Raw genomic sequence first — 12,324 nt, forward strand, 5'->3', positions numbered from 1 at the left:
ATTTGTACATTTTGATGGGCACTTGTGTCATAGTTGGTTTTCAATAGACAAAGGGATATCATGCAGGTGGGATAAGGACAGTCAAAAGAAAGAAAAAAAAATACATAACAAGTTACAAAAATGAGCTAGGACTTTGGAAAAAGTCCAGTTGATAGTAATGCATTTTTTTCTTGAATGAGTTATTAAATATAGTGTACCTATCATAGTCTCCAGGTGTGCCTCCAGGATCTGTTAATTACCTGACCTGCCTATTTCCTCACCTTGAAATGTGGGGGTGGAAGATTTCCTAATGAATGCATTTTCCCAACAATGCTGTATGCTGATGAAATGACAGCCACTCCTGTAACTGTATATAAGAAAAGCTCAACATTCAGAGCAACACTGCAACAACCTCCTGCACCATCTGCGAGACAGTCGGCTGATATTGTGAGGACTTAAAGGTAGTTATGTGAATCTTTGTTCTCTCTGTTTTCTGTATGAGGCTGGTGGAATGGTGATTTTGGTGATATTTTGGAAGAGCTGTTCATCTGAACAAGTCTTTCTTTTCAACAGGTGTAACCATGCTGAAGGTCGTATTTGTGCTTGGATGCCTCCTGAGCCTCGCTCTGGCTCATCCTGTAAGTGTAACATTCTGATACTCAGTGTCAATACCAGTGTTCTTATATGTTGATACCATTACTATTATTGTGATAGTATAATGCAGGCAATATCAAATGTGTGACTGAAATGTGGATTTTCTACAGATGGACAAGGCGCACAAACGATTTGCTCGGTCAGACTCCTCCAGTGAGGTGAGTGCTTTCGTTACAATATTCAAAACACCTGAATATCAATTACTGTAAAATTCATTAAAAAAACCCTTCTCTGCTTTATATCTGACAATCAATGTTTCTGATTTTATTGAAGGAATCACAGACTCTGCTGAATCAGAATCAGCTGTTCCTACAGCTCTTTTCTGCCCTCCTCTCACGCCTTTCAGCAACTACTGCGGCGCCTGCTACAACTACTGCAGCTCCTACTACAACTACTGTAGCCACTACTAAAAAATAAAATCTGACCTTGGGATCAGAAAATGAATGACAACAGTATAGAATGACACTAATTTTTAACATCAGCTTTGTTTTGTGTCAGTTTGTCATGAAGACTGCTTCTTTCTCTTTTTAAATTTCAGTGATGATGTGTTTGTGTTTTCACAGTCATCATTCTGTCAGAATCATTGTATTCTCTGTAGTATCCACTGAATAAACTTCTGAAATGCAAATCTGTACATTGGAAACATTTATTTTTGGGCTACTCGTTCAGTAGCATGGTATTAGCATTGCTGTTTTCTGGGTAAAATAGCTTTTCAGTAGCTCAGCTCTTTTACTGATCAAGGATTGCATCCACACAAGTTTCATTTTCCCAAGCTTTTCTGAAGCTAAAGTTCTGCTGCAGTCTCAAATAAAATTACTGAAAGTCAGTTGGTGATGCCACCGCTATAAGCAGACGTGTATGCATAGCCGACAGAAGCTCTTCCATATGATGGTGACATCACCTGCCAATCGTTGGGCTGATGCCTATAGTGTGTCTGCTGCAGGGAATAAAGACAAACCAGCTTGAGTTTACTTGATGGAAATGTGTCAGGGTGAGGAAGAGGAACTGATCCTCGGGAGTCAGACATCACACACCGGCGCTGCTCACAACACCCGCGCCTTTTAAAAATGTCGACTACACCCGATACTCCACCACGTCCTCAAAAGCGAAAACGCTTGCAAAAGTACAGACGTGAGTGGGAAGAGGCACATCCTTAGCTGGACAGCGTCAGTGGAGATGATTACAAGGTAAATTATAAAATATGTCAATATTTCAGTGATTCACGGTGGGCTGACTGACATCAGACAGCATGCATCAGGAGAGCAACACTGCAGGCACGTAAGAACGCAGAAGACCCAAGCGTCAGTGTCACAGTTCTTCATACCCCAATCATCTCCTGAGACTGATATGGTATGGGACATTATGTCATGACTCATGATTGATTCAATTTCCTATCTGGCTGTGCTTTTGCCAGAATATGTCAGTGCATGGGCATAGCCTATTTTAGGAGACTATTGTGGTTTGATTGATTGTTTAGGATGCTGAGTTTTTATTGAATCGAATGAATGATCATTTATACAGTAGTATTAGCCAATATAAGTGCTACTGCCATGTGGTAGATCATACAGTATATCATTAACTAGGTTAACTGATTGTGCAATAACTAAGTTGTGTGCATATGGCACTTTATATATTTATATATTTTCCTCATTGTACGTTAAATAGGGATGCATGTAATTACGGCTTTATGTAACCTAATTAACAGCACTTTACATGCAACAATGTTGCACAATAAAGAATGTGTTCATTGGTAATAAAGCATTTCAAATTTTAAGTATGACTAATTGCTTTCTTGATCTCCCCTTTACTAAAAACAGTGGCACAAAATAAAACATACCACTGCTGCGGGCACCCCACCCCACGGGAGTCGGGCCCATGGTGGTCATGGCCCCCAGGAGCTGTGGTGGACATCCCTTATTTTCATTTCTGAACCCTAGTTTTCACCCACTTCTACTGGCTGAATATGGCTGCATTCGCTCCCTTTGAGGAGCTGGTTTGGTGTGAAACGTCGCTGTGCCAACCAGAAACAGCCGTGGCATCCTACAGAGCATATATACTGCATCTATCTCAGAGCACTTGAGAGAAAGAGAGAGACAGACACATGGAAAAAACGTAAGTGATGATCGTTGTCCGCTATTACACACGTCATTTCATTCCAAATACAAATGTAATCATAGTAATGCTTAATGTTATCTGCAAAGATGGAATACATCATTGCTTTGAGGAGGATGAGGAGGAGGAGGAGGAGGAGGATTTACCATCTAAGGACCTCATATTTAGACATAAGTGACGTCAGTCTCCTCCTGGGAGAAGTTTGGGCGTTGGACACTTTCCTGCGTGGGCTCAGTCATCCTCGAAACTTGCCATGCGCCTCGCCAATGGCGTTTTTAAAGGTGAGGCAAGGAGCTGGTGTGATTGGTGACTCGGCTGTGTCAAACCCACTCCACGCCTTCTCCCCTCCCTCTTTCCGAGTTGCGCCGCTGGGTGGGACTGAGATGAGAAGGGGGAGGAGATGTGCCGGCAGTGCAGTGCACGAAAATACCAAAGTCTACGCTGCCACGCCCCATTGGAGAAGCGGACCTGACTTTGCGCCGTGCCTGCGCCGCACCAGTGGAGTCGAAAATAGTGCCCCTTGTAGTAGTCAGTAGCAGTAATAACACAAACCTGCTGGAATACAACAATAACTTCTTGCAAGTGGTGAGAAATGACCTGATCTCTACAGCTGATGAAATAAAATACAGCGGACCTCAGTTTCTTTGGAGGTCAGGGGAGTCTGCAAGGATTCCACATTGGGCCCAGGTCCTTCTGGGGCCTGATGCAGGACCTGATACACTTAACTGAAACTGAAATAGAAACTGCAATTACAATAAAAATAAACAGCATGGGAAATTAGATATTAAATCATACATGCCCTCCCTAATTCCCCAAATTTTTATGGCCCCACCAAATCCCAAAATATGATGCAGTGAGCTGGCCAAAATACAACACCTCCTTCTTACTTCAGAGCTGAGTGCAACAACGACTCACACACCAGCTGCTGAGTTGATCAACCACACTGCGTCAGATGAGGCCAGATGCCGGTGCAGGCACTCTGACCTTGGAAGCTCATCAAAGTTTCAGGCAGGAAGTAAACAGAGGGTTTAGCAGAACTTTGCTCAACTTTTCGTGCTAAGCCGTGCACATGAATGATGTTCAGTGAACACCTCTGTTTCCAAAGATTTAATTAGATTTGTCTTGCGTGGAGAGTGGATGCAATTTCACCATATTTCACAAATTTAGGGTGAATAGAGAACCAAGACACCTTTGACAGCTGATTGGAAGAGTTGAGGTAGATTTTCTCTTTAAAAGCGGACATAAAAGTCTTTTTTTTTTTTTTTTCCATCTGGGGTCTATTCATGTTTCTCAAGAATTTCTTCTACCCTTTCTGTTTCTATGTTGCTCTCCTGTTGTTGCTATATTTTTTAAAATGTTGCAATTTTTAAATGAGATTGCATATTTTTATCGTACTTTCATTTTGGATAAAAGCACATAACGTATATTTCTGCAACAGCATTTGAAACATATGGAGTCTATCCATTCATTGACGGATACACTGAGCAGCAGACATTATTGAGAGAGTACATATCTAATATTTTCAAAGAAAAAAGCTTTTGAAACAAGAGCAAAAAGTTAGAATCAAATCACTTCATATGTAAATAGACAAAGTTTTATTTATTACAATTTCCTGCTGTATATGTGTGTGTAAAATTATAAGCAATATTTTTTACAACCTTAAACTGGAATACTGCAGTATAGGAATGTTTTGAGTGATTATCACTGATCATTTGTACATTTTGATGGGCACTTGTGTCATAGTTGGTTTTCAATAGACAAAGGGATATCATGCAGGTGGGATAAGGACAGTCAAAAGAAAGAAAAAAAAATACATAACAAGTTACAAAAATGAGCTAGGACTTTGGAAAAAGTCCAGTTGATAGTAATGCATTTTTTTCTTGAATGAGTTATTAAATATAGTGTACCTATCATAGTCTCCAGGTGTGCCTCCAGGATCTGTTAATTACCTGACCTGCCTATTTCCTCACCTTGAAATGTGGGGGTGGAAGATTTCCTAATGATTGCATTTTCCCAACAATGCTGTATGCTGATGAAATGACAGCCACTCCTGTAACTGTATATAAGAAAAGCTCAACATTCAGAGCAACACTGCAACAACCTCCTGCACCATCTGCGAGACAGTCGGCTGATATTGTGAGGACTTAAAGGTAGTTATGTGAATCTTTGTTCTCTCTGTTTTCTGTATGAGGCTGGTGGAATGGTGATTTTGGTGATATTTTGGAAGAGCTGTTCATCTGAACAAGTCTTTCTTTTCAACAGGTGTAACCATGCTGAAGGTCGTATTTGTGCTTGGATGCCTCCTGAGCCTCGCTCTGGCTCATCCTGTAAGTGTAACATTCTGATACTCAGTGTCAATACCAGTGTTCTTATATGTTGATACCATTACTATTATTGTGATAGTATAATGCAGGCAATATCAAATGTGTGACTGAAATGTGGATTTTCTACAGATGGACAAGGCGCACAAACGATTTGCTCGGTCAGACTCCTCCAGTGAGGTGAGTGCTTTCGTTACAATATTCAAAACACCTGAATATCAATTACTGTAAAATTCATTAAAAAAACCCTTCTCTGCTTTATATCTGACAATCAATGTTTCTGATTTTATTGAAGGAATCACAGACTCTGCTGAATCAGAATCAGCTGTTCCTACAGCTCTTTTCTGCCCTCCTCTCACGCCTTTCAGCAACTACTGCGGCGCCTGCTACAACTACTGCAGCTCCTACTACAACTACTGTAGCCACTACTAAAAAATAAAATCTGACCTTGAGATCAGAAAATGAATGACAACAGTATAGAATGACACTAATTTTTAACATCAGCTTTGTTTTGTGTCAGTTTGTCATGAAGACTGCTTCTTTCTCTTTTTAAATTTCAGTGATGATGTGTTTGTGTTTTCACAGTCATCATTCTGTCAGAATCATTGTATTCTCTGTAGTATCCACTGAATAAACTTCTGAAATGCAAATCTGTACATTGGAAACATTTATTTTTGGGCTACTCGTTCAGTGGCATGGTATTAGCATTGCTGTTTTCTGGGTAAAATAGCTTTTCAGTAGCTCAGCTCTTTTACTGATCAAGGATTGCATCCACACAAGTTTCATTTTCCCAAGCTTTTCTGAAGCTAAAGTTCTGCTGCAGTCTCAAATAAAATTACTGAAAGTCAGTTGGTGATGCCACCGCTATAAGCAGACGTGTATGCATAGCCGACAGAAGCTCTTCCATATGATGGTGACATCACCTGCCAATCGTTGGGCTGATGCCTATAGTGTGTCTGCTGCAGGGAATAAAGACAAACCAGCTTGAGTTTACTTGATGGAAATGTGTCAGGGTGAGGAAGAGGAACTGATCCTCGGGAGTCAGGATTTTCATTCTTTTTCTGCAATGGTTTGAGTTGAGTTCTTACAGTTTGAGCTAACAGTTTGTCCTGCGAATGTGCCTAAATTGAGCATGCCCATGCAAGCACAACTGCACACACGCGCACACACAAACATGAATATTCACACGCGCCGGATACCTGCTTTTCTCCACACACAAGTGCAAGGGACTTGAACTGCATATCAAACACTCAACGCAGTGCAACGCAAAATAACTCTGAACAATTCAATCACCCAGCTACACAACACAATGACTATGCAACATCCAATGAGAGTTAACACCTCTGCCTTTGAATGACATGATACAGAAGTAGAACATAACCTGTTGTGGGACACCCTGGTGGCTAGGCTGCAGGAGCGTGTGCTGCACGTAGTAAGACTGCATCCTGACCACAGTGGCCGGGTTTGCTTAAATAATAAAGGCTAAAAAGACCTCCCAAAAGAGAAAAAAAGCTATTGCCTTTTGAGAGATAACAAACCACGCACACGCAAGCTCTGAAAGATTCTAGTAAATAAATCTGTGTCAAGTATAGTGAACATTTTTTCCAATTACAAAATGACAATTACAGTTATTATTATTATTATTATTATTATTATTATTATTATTATTATTATTAAAAACATTTACCAGGTGATATAGACTGATGTGAGTTAATCCTCACCAGAAGAACGGCTGTGTAGGTGGACCTTGCAAGCAGGTTAATACAACCATTATTTATGTATATATTCTCTGTAGTAATTATGAACTGAGCAATGGATGAAGTCAGGTGACATTGTATAATCAGCAAGAAAGTCCACATTTGGAGGAACATGGTGGATAGATGGGCCAGACAAAAACGTATTTAAACTTGCATAATGTACTTAAGTTATATAACGTACCAAACAGCCACACACTTATTTTAACCTAGGAAGGTCTGGTATGGCGATGGTCCACCGTCAAGGTCTGCTTTATCAGACCAGCTTGTCATTGGTACTGTCCAGCAGTGATATGATATTTTGGGATTCAGTGGCCATGGATCTATTCAATTGTTTAGGCATGACCATGTGTTGACATGTAAATCCCAATATGTCTTAATTTAATAGGCTGATACATTTTAGATATATTTTGGACAATTGGTAATAAAACATTTCATCTTTGACTCTGTGAATGTTACAGTGAAGCAGGAAGATGGAGATTTAGTTCACAGTTTAAAGGGTCAAAATAAAATAAAATAAAATTAATTGGAGTTGTTTTGCAACTTTTAGCACCTGGAGCATTTTCATGTGTACTTTATCACTATATATTTACGTGTCTGCAGTCCTACTACATATTGTATCTATATTCTATACTGTACTCTTAAGTGTACCTAAATGTTATCTCCTTACTGGATATCCAGTCTATTTGTTTTTGAATAATTCAATCAGTCGACAACTGGGAACTGCTATCCACCCTTTTTCTCTGGCCACAGGGTATTTAATTATAGCTGTCCGGGTGATTCATTAATCTATGCATGAAACCAACAGAGCAAACAAACGCAATGCTTCTAATTCCTTTGAATGGCAACATGTGGGTTACAGAGAAATGTTTGGACATTTGTTGGTTTGTCTGTTTTGTAATGACATTGTTACATTGCAAAACATATGAGGTGTGTGAGCTTGTGTCTTCTCTGATTGGCAGAAAGAAAAGACTGTATGTACTGTATGCCAGACTGAAAACCCTGGTGGAAGAAATAAATACATTTCACAAATGTGTAATATGTGTCATAGTTACACATCTACCTGGAATTTCAATGAGTGGAAAAACACACAACTGCAATCAACTGCTGATGTTGGTTATGTCATCCTCCTGACTCAATTTCTCACCCACATTAATATGGAAAACACAATAAAGAGCTAATCTGGCAGCTCTGTTCTGTACAATTTGAAGGGTTTTTTAAATTATTTTTCAGCAGCAGTTGACCAGATGACGTGGTACTCCAGATTTGACAGACCAAGTGACCTAACAACATCAATCATAACAGAAGATGGAACACATTCAGAACATGTCTTTGAAATAGCAATGTCCCTTCCCATCTTGGAGACAGTGTAATCAACATGGTCAGCTCAAGACAGCAAGTTATCTAATTTAGCACCCAACAATCTGGTTTTAGTGATCTTTTCAACTGATGTCCCGTCTATAGACAAGTTGATCACAGTGGCATGAGCAAGAACATTCCTACTACCAAATATGATACATTTTGTGTTGACAATGCTCAGTACTAATCTGTTCATTTTCACCCATTCAGTGATGGTCTGCAGCTCCACATTCTCTACTTTCACTTTGAGCTTTGCTAAAGTTGGTGATGCACAAAACAAAGTTGCTTCATCAGTATACAATCCCGATTCCCAAAAAGTTGAGATGCTGAATTGAAAGCAAAAACAATATATTCGATGTTTTACTCCATTCATTGATTTTTGTAAATATCTGCTTATTCTGAATTTGATGCCAGTAACATGTTTCAAACAAGTTGGGAAAGGAGCAACAAAAGACTGACTCAGGATATACCTACACCACCTTGTACTCACAAAACAAGAAACATGCATACATAGAACATCATTGTCATGAAGTGCATTTAATGTCAGTCATGCAACAGGGCTATCCTTTTATTCTTTATGACATTTTGTCTTTCCACTGCCGCCTGGAATCCAAAAAACGCACCCAAAATCCACATCTTAGGTGTAGTTAAGTCAGCCGCACTGTGTCTCAAACAGATGCACAAAGTACCCTTGTATGAGATGTCGAGGGATGTGCCAAAGTGGTGGTATTTGATGCTAAGGGGATGAGGACGGGTTGGTCAGGCCAGTGTACAGCCAAACTAAAGCTAACTAGGTCAAGCTAGCTTGCAGGCTTTCCGGTGTCACTTGGTTCTGTGTCACTTGCTCGCTTGACTTCAGGTATTACACTGTTTACAAAAGTCAGATATGCACCTAGGCACCTTGCAGGAGTTCAAAGAGAAAATTCATTAAAAATCTTGACATGTTTTGATACTTTCTGTCGGTAATGACTGAATCTGTCTCCCGCTGAATGAAATCTTTCACACTGCTCTTCTAAACTGTGCACAGTTAGGGTTAGGGTTAGGGTTAGGGTTAGGCTGACACGTGTCAGCAGCTGTTTCTTGTGTTGTACTAAAATTCGTTTCCTGTAAAACTGGATTTCCTCCAGTGATGCATCTTCACCCTGATTTCACAGCAGGGCTGAAAACACCATAATTTGAAATTTTTATGGGTTTTTCTAATCAAGGAAATATAAACAAACAAACAAACAAACAAACAAAAAAATGGTGGCAGTTTCCAAATGACAAGAGATCATTTTCCTCTCTGGTCTTATCGCAGTGTCCTGACAGGAAGTGTGAAGCTGCTCACTTATAGAGAGACACATTTTATATCACCAGAAACAAGAGTGGAATAAATGGAAAGTGGATAGTGTCATGAACAGATGACAATAACAGCTGAACAGAAAAGGAAGAGATACAGAAAATCACATTTCTAGAAAGAGAGCATGAAAATGCATGACACTGAACCTACCACCAACCATGAAACATTGTGATGAAGCATAAATTATAATAGATGCATCAATATTCACGTCACTTAACACATAAATGATAACTCATGATACTGCATGGACTTTTATAGAATACTCTGAATCTCTACTGTGGTTGATTGCTGAAGGCTGTATAGGTGATATAGGCAGTCATAATGTATAATAGTTAAGAGCATCCACAAGACACTTGAAATTGAAAGTCATCATAAGTCACACGTATAATGTTTCATGACTGTTATGTGTTCATGAGTGTCATTATGAATGCATTATAATGCACTATGAAGCCCCATAACATCCCGGTCTTCACAGAAAGTGTCACAGTGAATCTGAAACTGTAGGGGGCGTCAGTTCGCAAAAAACCCCATTCTTGCATAATGTTGTTTCAACATACCTTTGGGATCTTTAGGTTATCCTCACTCATTAGTTTGTACAAAGTTTGGCAGTGTGCTGTGATTATAAAGACAATAAAATTGCTAGTTTTATCACATGTCGAACACTGTGTGACTCCTGCATTACCGAACATATAGCGTGTCAGGAAACCACACATCATTAAACCTGCTGCCAACATGATCTTTATGAGCTGCTTATGAGCGGTGTGATGATCAGATTTTATCTTGATTCATTTTGCTTTTGTCCCTCAGGGAAAACGTCTGTTTGTGATGTCTGTCCTGAAGAATCTCTTCTCTTCTCAGAGGCAAAGAGGCAATGAATTTTACTATTTGGCATCTTCTCTCCCTCATCCAGCGCACCAAAAGTGAAAATTTATTTCACCTCAATTCAAGGTTAGCGCTTGTGGATGCAATTTAAGACAGGGGACAAATTGGTGTTTTAAAATGCAGCTATAGAAAAACAAATTAGCATCATATTGAGACCAAAGTGACAACAGGAGAAACTTTCTGGCTTCAGATTCAGTTACAAGGTTTGTTATAAAGCACTGTTTGAAGGTGCACATAACAGCAAATACTGGGCTCTAATTCTCATAAATTCTCCCATCTGAACCATCACTTTTCTGCTTTTATATATCAAAGTATTAATACCAGTGTTCATCTCCACACTCTCACCCAACTTTGGGAAATAAACCCTTTTTAAATCTCTAAATAGTCGAACATAAAATCTCTGGGTGACACTTGCAACAGGTCGTAAAGTTTAATGACTGCTATAGAGGAAATAAAAGAGGTCCACCATGAGTAAACAGGATGATTACGGTAGTTGGAAAGGATTGAGCAAGTATTGTTTTGCAGGTGGAAATATAGCTCTGGGCAACACATACTACAGTTTCGTAAGAACGGAGCGCTTCAAAAACATCAGCCTTCCCTGACTTTGACCTCAAACATTTGAAATTATTCTTCAAATATAACTGTAACGTGTGACAGCATGTTAATATTCTGTGTTGTAGTCAGAAATCAAATACTCTTTTCTTTAAAGGAAACAAGTGAAGGTGTGTGTGTGTGTGTGTGTGTGTGTGTGTGTGTGTGTGCGTGTGTGTGTGTGTGTGTGTGTGTGTGTGTGTGTGCGTGTGTGTGTCTCATCAGCTGTACAAATTGGGTTTATGGGTTAATGCAGCTCAGTATGCGTCAGAAAATATTTTAAGTCTCTGAGGATTATAAACAGGATGCTGGCCTTTAATGTTGCAGAAACACAGTCTAGTTGGGTAATGAAATTGAGCTCACGCCTATTTTGGTTTTGTCTCCGGTGGCTGCCATGAGACCAACCACATCTGACATGAAGTAACACCTTTAAAGTGTGAGAGCAATGTGGGCACACGAAGGCTTTTTAAAAGCTAATGGAGTTTCCTGGATCGACCAGCTTGAAGGTAACAAACACAGGTTTAATATTTTAGTCGTTATTCAGCTGTTTACACTTGTCGCAGCAGGCAGCTCTGATTTTCAAGGGATCTGAACTACAGATTGAAGTGCAGGATGAAGTTTTTTCTTCTGATGATTTTCTATTTGATCTACTCTGCTGTAGTTGTAAGTACAAAAATAAATGATACGTACTATTTTCTTGTTAATATCTTAAGAACTTCTAAATCATTTTCAGCTAATATGGAAAAGTATCAGTATTTAATTTAACATGTTTTGCAGAACTGTCATGATAGCAGTGATTCAGACAGCAATGAGGTAAGAACAAACTCTCATCGTTATTGCAGCGAATCTGATAGCAATGAGGTAAGAGTTGAATTAATCCTATGATTTTCAAAATAAAGTCAAAATAGAGCAAAACAGCTTTGATTTTTAAAAAATCTTCTATCGTGTTCATTTTGTCCTGCTGCAGAGTGGCAATAAGTGGTCTCAGCTCAAGCCGCATATTAACTGGAATTTACTCTTGGAGCTGCTTCCTGGTCTGTTGCCGCCACCACCACCGCCACCTACTGCCCCACCTTCACCTCCATCTACAACCCCAGCCCCAACTACAACCCCACAGACCACAGCTGTCACTACCACTGAGAGCCGAGGAGACAGCGGATAAACTGTGCTGATGTGAGAGAAGGGACAGCAGATTAAAATACTTTTCTTCCCTTCTCCAACAGCAGAAAGTGTAGTGTGTGATTTTCTTTTTTCTTTTCTTTTTTTTTGCATGTATGTATTGTGGTGATATTTTACAATACTGAAATCATGCTTAGACCAGATTTGATTAACT

The 12,324-nt window shown here is 39.5% G+C and overlaps 3 long non-coding RNA genes across 3 annotated transcripts; all 3 read left to right on the plus strand.

The window, feature by feature from the left end:
* Positions 1-392: 392 nt before the first annotated feature.
* LOC139339453 (uncharacterized) lies at positions 393-791 on the plus strand. Its single transcript, XR_011602657.1, has 3 exons — positions 393-440; positions 553-617; positions 744-791. It is a non-coding gene; the product is annotated as an uncharacterized lncRNA (long non-coding RNA).
* Positions 792-4,847: 4,056 nt separating this feature from the next.
* On the plus strand, positions 4,848-5,246 carry LOC139339446 (uncharacterized). The gene is made up of 3 exons (XR_011602656.1): positions 4,848-4,895; positions 5,008-5,072; positions 5,199-5,246. It is a non-coding gene; the product is annotated as an uncharacterized lncRNA (long non-coding RNA).
* A 6,076-nt stretch (positions 5,247-11,322) lies between these two features.
* LOC139336822 (uncharacterized) lies at positions 11,323-12,226 on the plus strand. Its single transcript, XR_011602502.1, has 3 exons — positions 11,323-11,654; positions 11,769-11,804; positions 11,959-12,226. It is a non-coding gene; the product is annotated as an uncharacterized lncRNA (long non-coding RNA).
* The last annotated feature ends 98 nt before the right edge of the window (positions 12,227-12,324 follow it).

The sequence above is a fragment of the Chaetodon trifascialis genome, chromosome 2 (genome assembly GCF_039877785.1).
Source record: "Chaetodon trifascialis isolate fChaTrf1 chromosome 2, fChaTrf1.hap1, whole genome shotgun sequence".
Classification (NCBI taxonomy): domain Eukaryota; kingdom Metazoa; phylum Chordata; class Actinopteri; order Chaetodontiformes; family Chaetodontidae; genus Chaetodon; species Chaetodon trifascialis.